The following is a 12331-nucleotide window of genomic DNA, read 5'->3' on the forward strand; positions in this document are numbered from 1 at the left end:
ATTTATATAGAAAATAAAAATAAGATATACTTATTAATAGTATATACTTAATAAGAATATATACTTATTATACTTCTTACATATTACATAATTTACACTTGTAAAAAATTTAAAAAATTATACGACAACTGTATAAACATGGCAGAGAGTATATGAATTCACATCTGCTTCTACTTCAAATCCTACCAAAATAAAGGTAAAAAAAAAAGTTATAAATCCATAAAAGCAAAGTGATTAGGAGTGGAAAAAATCAGTCAATTAGGGATAAATGGCAACAAAATTTAGAATGACAGGAATTAAAGAGAAGAACCTAAATCCTTGTTTGTAGTATCAAACAAGTAGTCAACCACATGCCTTCAGAAAATAACAGGTCTCAGAAATTGGTCTTTGATATTTCAAAAAGGACTAGAATGCAGAGCCTGAAATGTGGTGATCAGGTCAGACCACAAGAGTCAGCCTGGTTCTGAACACTGGTGAAAGTAATCATTCAAACTTGGTTCAAGATTTCTTTCCCATTGATACTAATATGTTAGTAAGCAAGCATTACCAAGATAAACTCAAAACAAAGTTAAGGGAATAGCCCAGCTGCCAGTCTCCCCGTATTTCCTTCACAAAAGTGCACTTGAATTCTGGTAAAATAGCTTCATGTACAAGAAATCCACAAATCAGAAGGTCCCAGAGCCACAGGCTCATATATTACATATCATTAAAAGAGGTAATATTCCATTATTCCTCAAGGATCTGGCTATTGCCTTGTGATGGTTAATTTTACTTGTTAACTTGCCCAGGCTACAGGATGCCCAGATATTTCATAAAACATAATTTTGCTGATGAAAAAGATGATCACAGAAATTAATTTAACAAGGTACATCACTGCAAAATTTTGAAGATGAGAAATAAGGAAAAAGTGCTAAAATATTCTAGATGGAAAAGATGATTGCATACAATAAAAATTATATTAGTCCTAGCTGGTTTGGCTCAGTGGATAGAGTGTCGGCCTGCAGACTGAAGAGTCCCAGGTTCAATTCTGGCCAAGGGCAAATGCCTGGGTTGTGGGCTCAATCCCCAGTGGGGGACATGCAGGAGGCAGCTGATCAATGATTCTCTCTCATCATTGATATTTCTCTCTCTCTCTCCCTCTCCCTTCCTTTCTGAAATCAATAAAAGAAATATATTTTAAAAAAATTATAGTATGATATTGGTCATCTCAATGACAACATTGAAAGTTAAAAAACAATAGATGTTGCTTGTACAATCTAGATATATAAAATCCTAATAAGCAAATTGTCTCCTCAGGAGTTTAACCAGGAGTTCAATCGGTATGACGTACACTGACCACCAGGGGTGCAGAACAAAGGAAGGCCCCAGCCAGCAGCCAGAAGGAAGGCCCTGGCCAGCAGCTGGAAGGCCCCAATTGGCCCTGATCACCGGCCAGGCCTAGGGACCTTACCTGTGAATGAGTTTTGTGCACCTGGCCTCCAGTGTAGTATAAAAATAATTTTCAACCAGGAATTCTTTCCTAGGCAGACTGGATGAGAGAAATAATTTTCATACATGCAAAGAATATAAATATTTAACCTTCTATCTATCTACTTATCTAAGGAATACACTGGAGACTGAGACTCACTAAAATAAGGGTGAAAGAGTACTGCATGAGACATCAAGACAGTCCAGGAGGGACATAAAAGGAATTCCAGACAAGAGCAATGGGAATGTAGCTTTCTATTGGCCAGAAGAGCAAGTCTCCAGATGGGAGTAGGAGGAGGCAGGGCTCCATGAGGGGTTCCCAGAATGAAATAAGAGTGATAGCTCATCTACTACATTTTATCATTTGCAAAATGGCATTGACAGGCTGTTGCATGGTGAGATATAATTATTTGTATCAATTATAAAAATAAACAAGTGGAAAAAGTGAAGCAACTATTAACAAAACATTGCATGAGGAAATAAAATAGATATAACCATTATTGAACTCAGCAATGAGCAATATTTGCATTTAAAAATAAGTAGCAAATATTGATATTTACTCTAAAGTTGACACATGATTGAATTTTGTTGGGAAAAGAAAAGAATAAATGGGGAAATTTCTGTAAGAGAGGTAAATCTTAGCTGCCAAGCAAGAAGTCAAAAGATAATTTTTAATGAACATTCATAGTAGCTTATTTTTGATAGTTCCAAATGTCCATCAGTAATTAAATGGATAAGGAAATAGTGGTATACCTATAATGAAATACTACTCAGTCATGAAAAAGAAGTGAACTATTGGTACATAGTCAATATGGATGAATATCAAAATAATTCTGTGGAATGAAAAGAGCCAGATTATAAAAGTATATACTATACTAGAGGTCCGGTGCACAAAATCCTTGCACAGAGGGGTAGGGTGTGTGTCCCTCAGCCCAGCCTGCACCCTTTCCAATCTGGTACCCCTTGAGGGATGTCCAACTGCCCGTTTAGGCCCAATCCCACCTCGGGCTTAAACGGGCAGTTGGACATCCCTCTCACAATCCAGGACTGCTGGCTCCCAACCACTCACCTGCCTGCCTGATTGCCCCTAACAGCTTCTGCCTGTCAGCTTGATCACCCCCTAACCACTCCCCTGCCAGGCTGATCGATGCCTAACTGCTCCCCTGTTGGCCTGATTGCCCCTAACTGCCCTCTCCTGCCAGCCTGGTCACCCCTAACTGCCCTCCCCTGCTGGCCTGGTCACCCCCAACGTCTCTACTCTGCAGACCTGGTCATTAATGTAAGAACACCTGGTTCTTAATGTAAGATTAATAGTGCAATTTAACTTTTTAAAGGATGTGCATGCATTACTTTCACAAAAATCTTAGGTTCCTTTGAAAAGATACTCAAGGGCTATTTAAAATAACAAAGATGGACTGAGTTGTGTGGCTCTGGGGTGGGAGCAACATCACCTACCTTTCCTGAAGCCTGACTGGCACCTCCCTTTCATCCTCCCACCATCCTCCAGACCCTTGGTTGCTCCACCCTGCTGAGCTCTGCCTCCTCCCAGCAGAATCTGGGGTAGACTGAATTGTTTGGCTCTAGGATAGGAGCCATTTTTCCCTCTCATGCCTGACCAAAGCAGAGCCCTCCCTTCACACGACCAAATCTTGACCTGTTGGGCCTTGATATACTCTGCTGGCCTTACCCTGATGGCTCCCTTAGACTCTACACCTCTGCAAAGGTGTGCAAGCACCTGGCAGGTGTCATCTAGACTTGGTATAATCAAGGACATTTGCTAAGTGGCCTCAGACCCAGCACTTGCACCAAGTTTGAACACCACTTGCTCCTACCTGGTGACTCACTGTGAATCTAGCTCATGCAATTCAAGTGCTGCCAGAGGCTCTTTTAGTGACTGAGCCTAACAGGCATCCAGCAGGCAGAGGCAGGTGGCTATAGATCTCAGGGTGCCTTGTAGGACTTTTACTGACCTGCCCCATGCCTGTTGCTGGTAAAAGCCAGCCTTGGTGTGCTGGTTGGTCCCTCCTGTGTGCACCCAGGCCCAGCAGAGGCAGCACAAACTGTGGATCACTTATAGCTCCAAAAAGGTTGTCCAGGGCCCATCATAGATAGCATCTTACATTGTCCTGCACCAGAGTCCCTCACAAGAGGCCCAGAACCAACACACCCAGTGTTCAGCTTCAGTCAACACCAGAGCATCCTCATTTAAAGAATTTTATTTAAAGCATCTTATTTAAAGAATGAGGATACTTTAAGGGACTTTTAGGAATTCAGAACCAAGACTCAAATACAAGCTAAATTTTATTTAGAAAGTCACAGGGGTAGAAGTGAGCCATGAAAGAAGTGAGCCTGCTGAGCTGTGAGAGCTCAGGAAACAAGTTAAAGAGGCAAAAGAAGGGCCCTCGGAATTTAGGAGAAAGAAAGAAAGGGTATACACACCTGGGGAAGGAAGGAGGAAAGGCCGGGGCCTGCTCCAGAGAGAGCCCTAGCTGGGGGAGAACCACCCTGAGTTCTTGTCTTGAGGGTTTTTATTTGGAGGTCTTAGGGGAAGATATCACTAGAGCAGTTTTCCAGGTGTGTCCTTTCAGGGTTGTGGTCTCTACTGATTGGTCAACATCAGAGCAGGGGGGCATTAGTCACCACAGCTGGTCCTGATATCAGCCATGGCTTTGCCCCACCTGGCCTTGCTACTTTTCTGGCCTGGAACTGAAATAGCTGAGGCCTAGATGTTATCTCTAGTGCATCATGCTTAAGGAAGTGATCATGCAAGGGCTTGCATGGGAGTCATATGAGGCTATTTGGCCCCCTTGTTTCTCCTCTAAGGGGGTCTAACAAATGACTAGGATGTACCAGGGGAAGAAAGGTCAGGGGAGAGTTTGAACTTCATGACCACCAATATGAAAGGTCAGGGGGTTTAAACCGCATGATCAGCGATGTGGTCATGTGGAGGCAAGGAAAGTTCACCTGAGGGCAAAGTCCCACCCTACAACTGTACATTGCTAGGCACCCAGGGTTTTCTACCCTGGGTGACCTTCAGTACCTGGCCCATCATGTTGGCTCTGCTCATGCCTGTGTAACTGCCTGCCACAAGACCATAGCACTGCTTAACAAAAGGAGGGCAAAGGAGAATCATAACGGTGCACATGGAGATAGCTATCAGAGAGTTGGTTGAATCTTCATGTGGTCTTGAATCCAGCTAAATGAATGATCGTCTCCTTTCTCTACCAGCATCCCCTTAAAAAATCTGTACCTTTCTCTATCACCTCCCCCCATCTTCCACACCTCACACAAAACAGCAACATAGATGGAAACTAAGGCTTAGAAGATTCATTTATAAAAGCTAATGCTTGTCCGTTCTCAATATCAATTTGTTACACAGAGGGAGGTAAGCAGTTTCCAGAATTCAAGTATGTTTGATTATCAATGATATAAAAATCAGTGACAAAAGATAGGAGGGTAAAACTCATTCACTTGAATTTTCACTGGCTTTTTTCCTTTTTGGTGGGGGCCTGAAGAGGGAATGCAGGTTCTGGAAGAGGAAGTTAAGAACTTGAAAAGACCAACATGAATGAAAATATAACGTTTTCAGGTGACTGGCTGGAAACATGGATTATATTATGTCAGTCTGTATTAGCACTGAAAGAAAGCAGAAGTTCCAAGTCCTTATTAGCTAAGCAGAAAATAAATAATCATGCACTGTGTTTTTATGTTTATAAAACAAAAGCAGATCAATTAAAGAACTATTATTACTCATTAATTTCAAGTTAGTCATTTTCTAATTAGATTCAAATGTAGCCAACAAGCTCCTACCATACTGAATCCTTGACTGTTTTCTGTATTTAGGTATGTTTAAGAAATAGAGTTCTAGCTGGTCACTCAGTGGTTAGAGCATCGGCCTACAGACAGAAGGGTTGTAGGTTCCATTCCAGTAAAGAGCAAATACCTCAGTTGTAGGCTCAATCCCAGACCCTGGCTGGGGTTTGTGCAGAAGCAACCAATCAATGTGTTTTTCTTGCATCCATGTTTCTCTCCCTCTGTCTCTCACCCTCCCTTCTACTCTCTCTAAAAATCAATGGGGGAAAATATATGCTTGGGAGAGGATTAACAAAAACAAAAAACAAAAAGAAAGAAATAGAAAAATCCTTTTATTTCACTGGTTTGGAAGGATAGGGCTACTGATTAAAGCCAGTGTGACAATGGGCATTTTAATATTAAAGTCAGAGAAGTTACAGAGGGTACAGATGACCTATAGTATATTCAAAACCATGTTATAAGAATCCAATTCTCAAACAAAGTGTTCTAAACAAGGAAAATCTCAGTGCCATGGCAGGAACGTGGTGTGTGAGACACAGGGATCATGTTGGGAGATGACAAGCATAGCATTGGAGGGCAGAGTGCCTGGTTTAAGGAGAAGCCCTGCCACGTGCATGGTAACCACGCAACCTGGGCAAGCCTCTGACCTGCTTCATTAGCTGAAGCCTGGGCATCTGTGCCTGTCATGCCTTCCCAGGGTAATTAAGTGAGGTCAAGCAAGATAGCATGTAAAACTGTCATACTCTGTAAAATAAAGTGTTATGCAAACATAACGCATTATATTTCATTCTTGAGTAAATGGAGAAAAAGCTCAATTTTAGGATCATTTGAAAACGTTTTAACATAAGCATTCTTGCTGTATTTGTTACTATGGAAAAGCACATTTTATTTACTGTCATTAAATGGTTTTTCTTTTAAACAATGTTCTAAATAAAACCCAATCTGATTATATTTGCTTAATGGCTAGTCAATGGATCAAGTCAAACTCTAGATACACTTGCTCTTGACTGGGTAGTCAAATATACAACACATGGGAAGCAACTCATTCCATGCTGTCTATGAAATAAATAATAATTTCAGTGCAATAGATGCTAAGACTTTGGAAAGCTCCAGAAAAAAAAAATGCTTTTGTGCATTCCAGGAGATATGGATTGTTTTCTGTTACCTTTTGCTGATATCATTTTCATCAATAAAGGTCTTCATCTAGTTGCAAAAAAAAAACACCCTCTCTCTATATCACAGTGAGAACAACCTTGATATGGTTTCCCGGCTTTGAATAATAATGTATGTCATCAGTAATGTAAGTTGTTATAATTTACTTCTGACATTAAGATGTTGCTTCAGGGCATATTGTTGCAAATGTATCCTATTCACTTTCTTGCCTTCTAAATGCCCTTCATGTTTCAGTAAAACAATCCAATCAAAACTAAAGACCAAAAACACTGTAAAACAAATCAAGCATATAAACAGTTTCTAAGCATTCCTGTTACATTTTTAGCCCTTTAGCCAGAGGCTCTTAAAATTTTTAAGCTGTATATAGTAGTTTAACTTAGCAAACTGACCACAGAAAATGTTTCAGTCAGGCTCTTAAGGACTGCGCCCCAGGAAGACCTGGAAGATACTGGGATTGTTTGGAGTACCAGCAGCCATCCCTGGTGGAGCCATCACGGAGCCTATTCAAGGTCAATTAACCCTGCTCCTTCCTCTTGTGGCAACATGGGCCAGGACCCTGGGGCCTGCAAGCAATAGCCCCACTGCACCCTCTCCCCTGAGATTTCCTCAGAAGATAGAGAGACATGGCTTTGGGAAGATTTGGGTTGTTTGTGTTTGGAGGAAAAAGAATGAATTCAAAGCTGTTAAAGGGTCTCCCACCTGCAGAGTGTCTGGAAGAAGGATTTTTATTATTGTTGCTATTAGTGATAAACTAAATTTCTGGGGCAGGATATTCATTCCCTGTAGGAGAATGTGCCAGATGTTCCTTGCAACACTAGCAGGCCACCAGTGGTGGAAGTAATAAAAAAGTTGTTTCTGTAGAGACACTTTCCTTCCAGGGTCCAACAGAGATTTTAATGTTATCAAGTGGGGTAATGTAATATTAATTCTTAAATACCCTATTTTCAGACAAACCATTGAGAGAGAATATGTGTATGCATGTATGCACATACAGTTTTTCACATTACAAATGACCTCAGAATCTGAATCTTTTTAAGTAACATCTTTCCAAATTTCTATGATTCTGTGTATTTCACAATATGTATCAAGAGCCTACTTAGTATGAAGCATGGTATTATACTAGGTACTGGAGATACACTAGCAAATTAAGAAGATATGGCCCTGGCCTCATGGAGCGAACATTTTACTTGGGGCAGGTAGGTAATATATAAGTAAAGAGATAAGCAATACACTCTCTAATGCTGATAAACACAAGGAAGAAAATTAACAGGGTGATGTAATTCAGAGTGAATGAACTTCAATGTCATTTCTTATAGCATCAGAAAGACTTCTGTAAAGAAATATTATGAGAATTGTGGTACAAATAGCCAAAGAAATGTGCTCAGAGTAAGTGCAAAGTCACCGTGACAAAAAAAAATTTGGATTATTTGAAAAATAGTGGGGGAAAGGCTATGGTTGCTAGTGTCCAGAGAACAAAAGGAAGATGATGGAATAGGTGGATGGGGGCAAACAATGTAAAGGCTATGCTGTGGGAAGAAGTGTGGATTTTGCTCTGAATGCAATGAGATATTATTGAATATTTAAAGAACTTTAATAGCATCCTCTTATGTGTTTTTAAAAGGTCACTCTGGCTAGTACAGTGGTCGGCAAACTCATTAGTCAACAGAGCCAAATATCAACAGTACAACGATTGAAATTTCTTTGGAGAGCCAAATTTTTTAAAGTTAAACTTCTTCTAACGCCACTTCTTCAAAATAGACTCGCCCAGGCCGTGGTATTTTGTGGAAGAGCCACACTCAAGAGGCCAAAGAGCCACATGTGGCTCACGAGCCGCAGTTTGCCGACCACTGGGCTAGTGGAATAGGGAGGCAAAAATGGAAGAAAGGAGACCAGGAGACTATTAGAATAAAGGAAAGAGAGAGTAGTGGCATGAGCTAGGATAATGCAGTAGGAATGGATAGAAGGAGCCAGATTTGGGTATATATCAGAAATAGAACCCTAAGAAATTGCTGAAGGTCTGTAGTAGACAGAATTCTAAAATGGCCCCTAAGATGTAACCCCTTGGTATACAGGCTCTGTATAATCTCCTTCCCTGGAGTGTGAACAGGGCCTGTGAATATGATGGGATTTGATTGACATTTCCTCATGGCACCCTAAAGTAACATTTTTCTGCTTCTTTTGAAGAAGTAAGCTGCCATACTGTAAGAGGGCCACCTAGCTAGGACCTGAGGGTTTCCCCTAGGTGCTGAGAGTGACCCCCCTACCCCATCTGATGGGAGACCTTCTCTCTACAACCACAAAGATCTGAATTCTATCAACAAACTGATGAGCTTGGAAGAGCTTCAGATGAGGTCACAGCCCAGCTGACAGTCCAATTACAGCCTCTGAGTGTCTAATCAGCACCTAGACCCCTGATCTATGGAAACTGAGAGAAAGTACTAGGTGTACTAGTTAATAATGCGGATTTTTTTTCAATAGATGGAGTTACACAAATGTTGATATACACTGAGTGGCCAGATTATTATGATCTCTGTACGCATAATAATCTGGCCACTCAGTGTATATACTATATAATAAAAGGCTAATATGCAAATTGTCCCCTTGACCAGGAGTTCGAGCAGCAAGCAGGTCGGCCAACCGCCCATGCCCCCACCCCCCATGCCAGGCTGGATGGATCCCACCCATGCATGAATTCATGCACTAATATATATATATACACTAGAGGCCCGGTGCACGAAATTCATGCACGGGGGGGGGGGGGTGTCCCTCAGCGATCTGGGACCCCTCGAGGGATGTCCGACTGCCCATTTAGACCCTATCCAGGTAGGATCGGGCTTAAAAGGGCAGTCGGACATCCCTCTCACAATCCAGGACTGCTGGCTCCCAACTGCTCGCCTGCCTGCCTTCTTGATTGCCCCTAACCGCTTCTGCCTGCGAGCCTGATCACCCTCTAACCCAGCCGTGGGCAAACTATGGCCCGCGGGCCGGATCCAGCCCGTTCGGCTGTTCTATCCGGCCCGCGGAGCCGAAAGAGCGGAGGGTTCTCTTGTTCTCCCCTCCGCTCCTTTACTTTGAATTTATATTAGTTCACACAAACACTCCATCCATGCTTTTGTTCCGGCCCTCCGGTCCAGTTTAAGAACCCATTGTGGCCCTCAAGTCAAAAAGTTTGCCCACCCCTGCCCTAACCACTCCCTTGCCAGCCTGATTGATGCCTAACTGCTCCACTGCCAGCCCAATTGCCCCTCACTGCCCTCCCCTGCAGGCCTGGTACCCCCCAACTGCTCTCCCCTGCAGGCCTGGTCACCCCTAACTGCCCTCCCCTGCAGGCTTGGCCGCCCCCAACTTCCCTCCTCTGCTGGCCTGGTCACCCCTAACTGCCCTCCCCTGCAGGCTTGATCACCCACAACTGCCCTCCCTTGCAGGCCTGGTCCCTCCCAACTGTCCTCCCCTGCTGGCCTGATTGCCCACAACTGCCCTCCCTTGCAGACCTGGTCCCTCCCCTGCTGGCCACCTTGTGGGGGCCACCTTGTGTCCACATGGGGGCAGGATCTTTGGCCACATAGGGGCAGCCATCTTGTGTGTTGGAGTGATGGTCAATTTGTATATTACTCTTTTATTAGATAGGATAGAGGCCTGGTGCATGGGTGGGGGCCAGTTGGTTTGCCCTGAAGGGTGTCCCGGATCAGGGTGGGGATTCCCTTGGAGCGTGGAGTGGCCTGGGTGAGGGGCCTGTGGTGGTTTGCAGGCTGGCCATGCCCCCTGGTTACCCAAGCAGAGGCCCTGGTATCTGGGATTTATTTATCTTCTATAATTGAAACTTTGTAGCCTTGAGCGGAGACTAGGGCAGGCCAGGGCAGGCGGAAAGCTTGGTTTCCCCATCGCCAGGGAAATGCAAGCCTTCTGCTCACTCAGTGGCCACAGCCATTTTTGTTGGGATTTATCTTCTATAATTGAAAATTTGTAGCCTTGAGCGGAGGCCAGGCAGGCCAGGAAGTTTGGCTTCCTCCATCACCAGGGAAACCCAAGCCTTCTGCTTGCTCTGTGGCTGCCGCCATTTTTGTTGGGATTTATTTATCTTCTATAATTGAAACTTTGTAGCCCTGAGTAGAGTCCACGGCCAGCCAGGGTGTGCAGGAAGCTTGGCTTCCTCCATTGCTGGGGAAACCCAAGCCTCCTGCTCGCTCCATCGCTGCAGCCATCTTGGTTGGGTGAATTTGCATACTCACTCCTGATTGGCTGGTGGGCGTGGTTTGTGGGTGTAGCAGAGGTAAGGTCAATTTGCATATTACTCTTTTATTAGATAGGGTATATATACACTGAGTGGCCAGATTATTATGCATTTAGAGATCATAATAATCTGGCCACACAGTGTATATGCGATTTGATATGTATGCTATTTTGTTGTATTGATAGCAAGCTTCAAAACTTCATATGTCAAATTTGCTGAAGGTGTTAACATCATAGATATTTCACACTTAAAATTGTCAAATTTCATGCCAAAAAAAGAGCATTTGTGTGAAGTTATAATTCATTACTTTATTTTGAAGAAAAGTGCTGCTGAATACTTCGGGAAGCTTATGTTCAACATGCTCCATCTCAAGATACTTGTGAACACTGGTTTAACACTTTAAAAGTGATGATTTCGATGTGAAAGACAAAGAACATCCAGGTTAACCAAAAAAGTTTGAAGACCAACAATTACAAGCATTATTGAATGAAGATGCATGTCAAACTCAAAAACAACTTGCAGAAAGATTAAATGTTGCTCAGCAAACAATTTCTGACTGTTTCCAAGCAATGGGAAAAATTTTAAAGGAAGGAAAATGGATGCCACATCAACTGAACGAAAGACAAATGGAAAACCAAAAAGTCATCAGTAAAATGTTGCTTTAACGGCACAAAAGAAAGTCTTTTTTGCATCGAATTGTGACTGGCGATGAAAAGTGGATTTATTTTGAGAATCCCAAATCACAAAATCATGGGTTGATCCAGGTCAACCATCAACATCGACTGCAAGGCCAAATCGCTTTGGAAAGAGGACAATGCCCTGCTTTTGGTGGGATCAGGAAGGTGTGGTGTATTATGAGCTTCTAAAACCAGGTGAAACCATTAATACTGATTGCTAACAACAACAAGTAATCAATTTGAACCATACTTTGATCAATGTAATGACTAGAATGTTCCAGAAGTCACAGCAAAGTAATTTTGCTTCATGATGACACACCATCACACACTTCAAAACCAGTTAAAGACACGGTAAAAGATCTTGTCAGGGAAGTATTAACCCACCCACTGTATTTACCAGACCTTGCTCTTTCAGATTACCACTTGTTCTGATCAATGGCACACACACTTTCTGAGCAGCACTTCAAAACATACGAAGAAGTGGAAAATTGGGTCTCAGAATGGTTTGCTTCAAAATAAAAAAAAAGTTCTATTGGGACAAGATCCATAAATTACCTGAAAGACGGGGAAATGTGTAGCTAGTGATGGACATTACTTTGAATAAAGCACTTTTGATGTCTCTCTTATAATTATCATGTTTTCTTTGATGACAAAATCTGCATTAGTAACCCATCCACCTGATAAATTGTGTTGTGTTAAACCACCAAATTTGTGGTAGTCTGTTATTCAGCAATGAAAAACTAATACATGGTTTGTAAAGGAGAGGACTAAATAAATGTATAAGACAAAGAGAAGTTCAAGAGTTTTGGCTTGGTGTCTAAATGTCATCCTTTGCTAAAAGAAACAGTATTCCATTAGAAAAATAGCTAATTCTGAGGCTAAGTCATGGAAAGAACTAAAGGAGTCACAAATACCTTTTTGTGTCAGAAAGGAAGGAAGGCCCTAACCAGTTTGGCCCAGTGGATAGTGT

Source organism: Plecotus auritus, assembly GCF_963455305.1.
Source record: "Plecotus auritus genome assembly, chromosome: 5".
NCBI lineage: Eukaryota > Metazoa > Chordata > Mammalia > Chiroptera > Vespertilionidae > Plecotus > Plecotus auritus.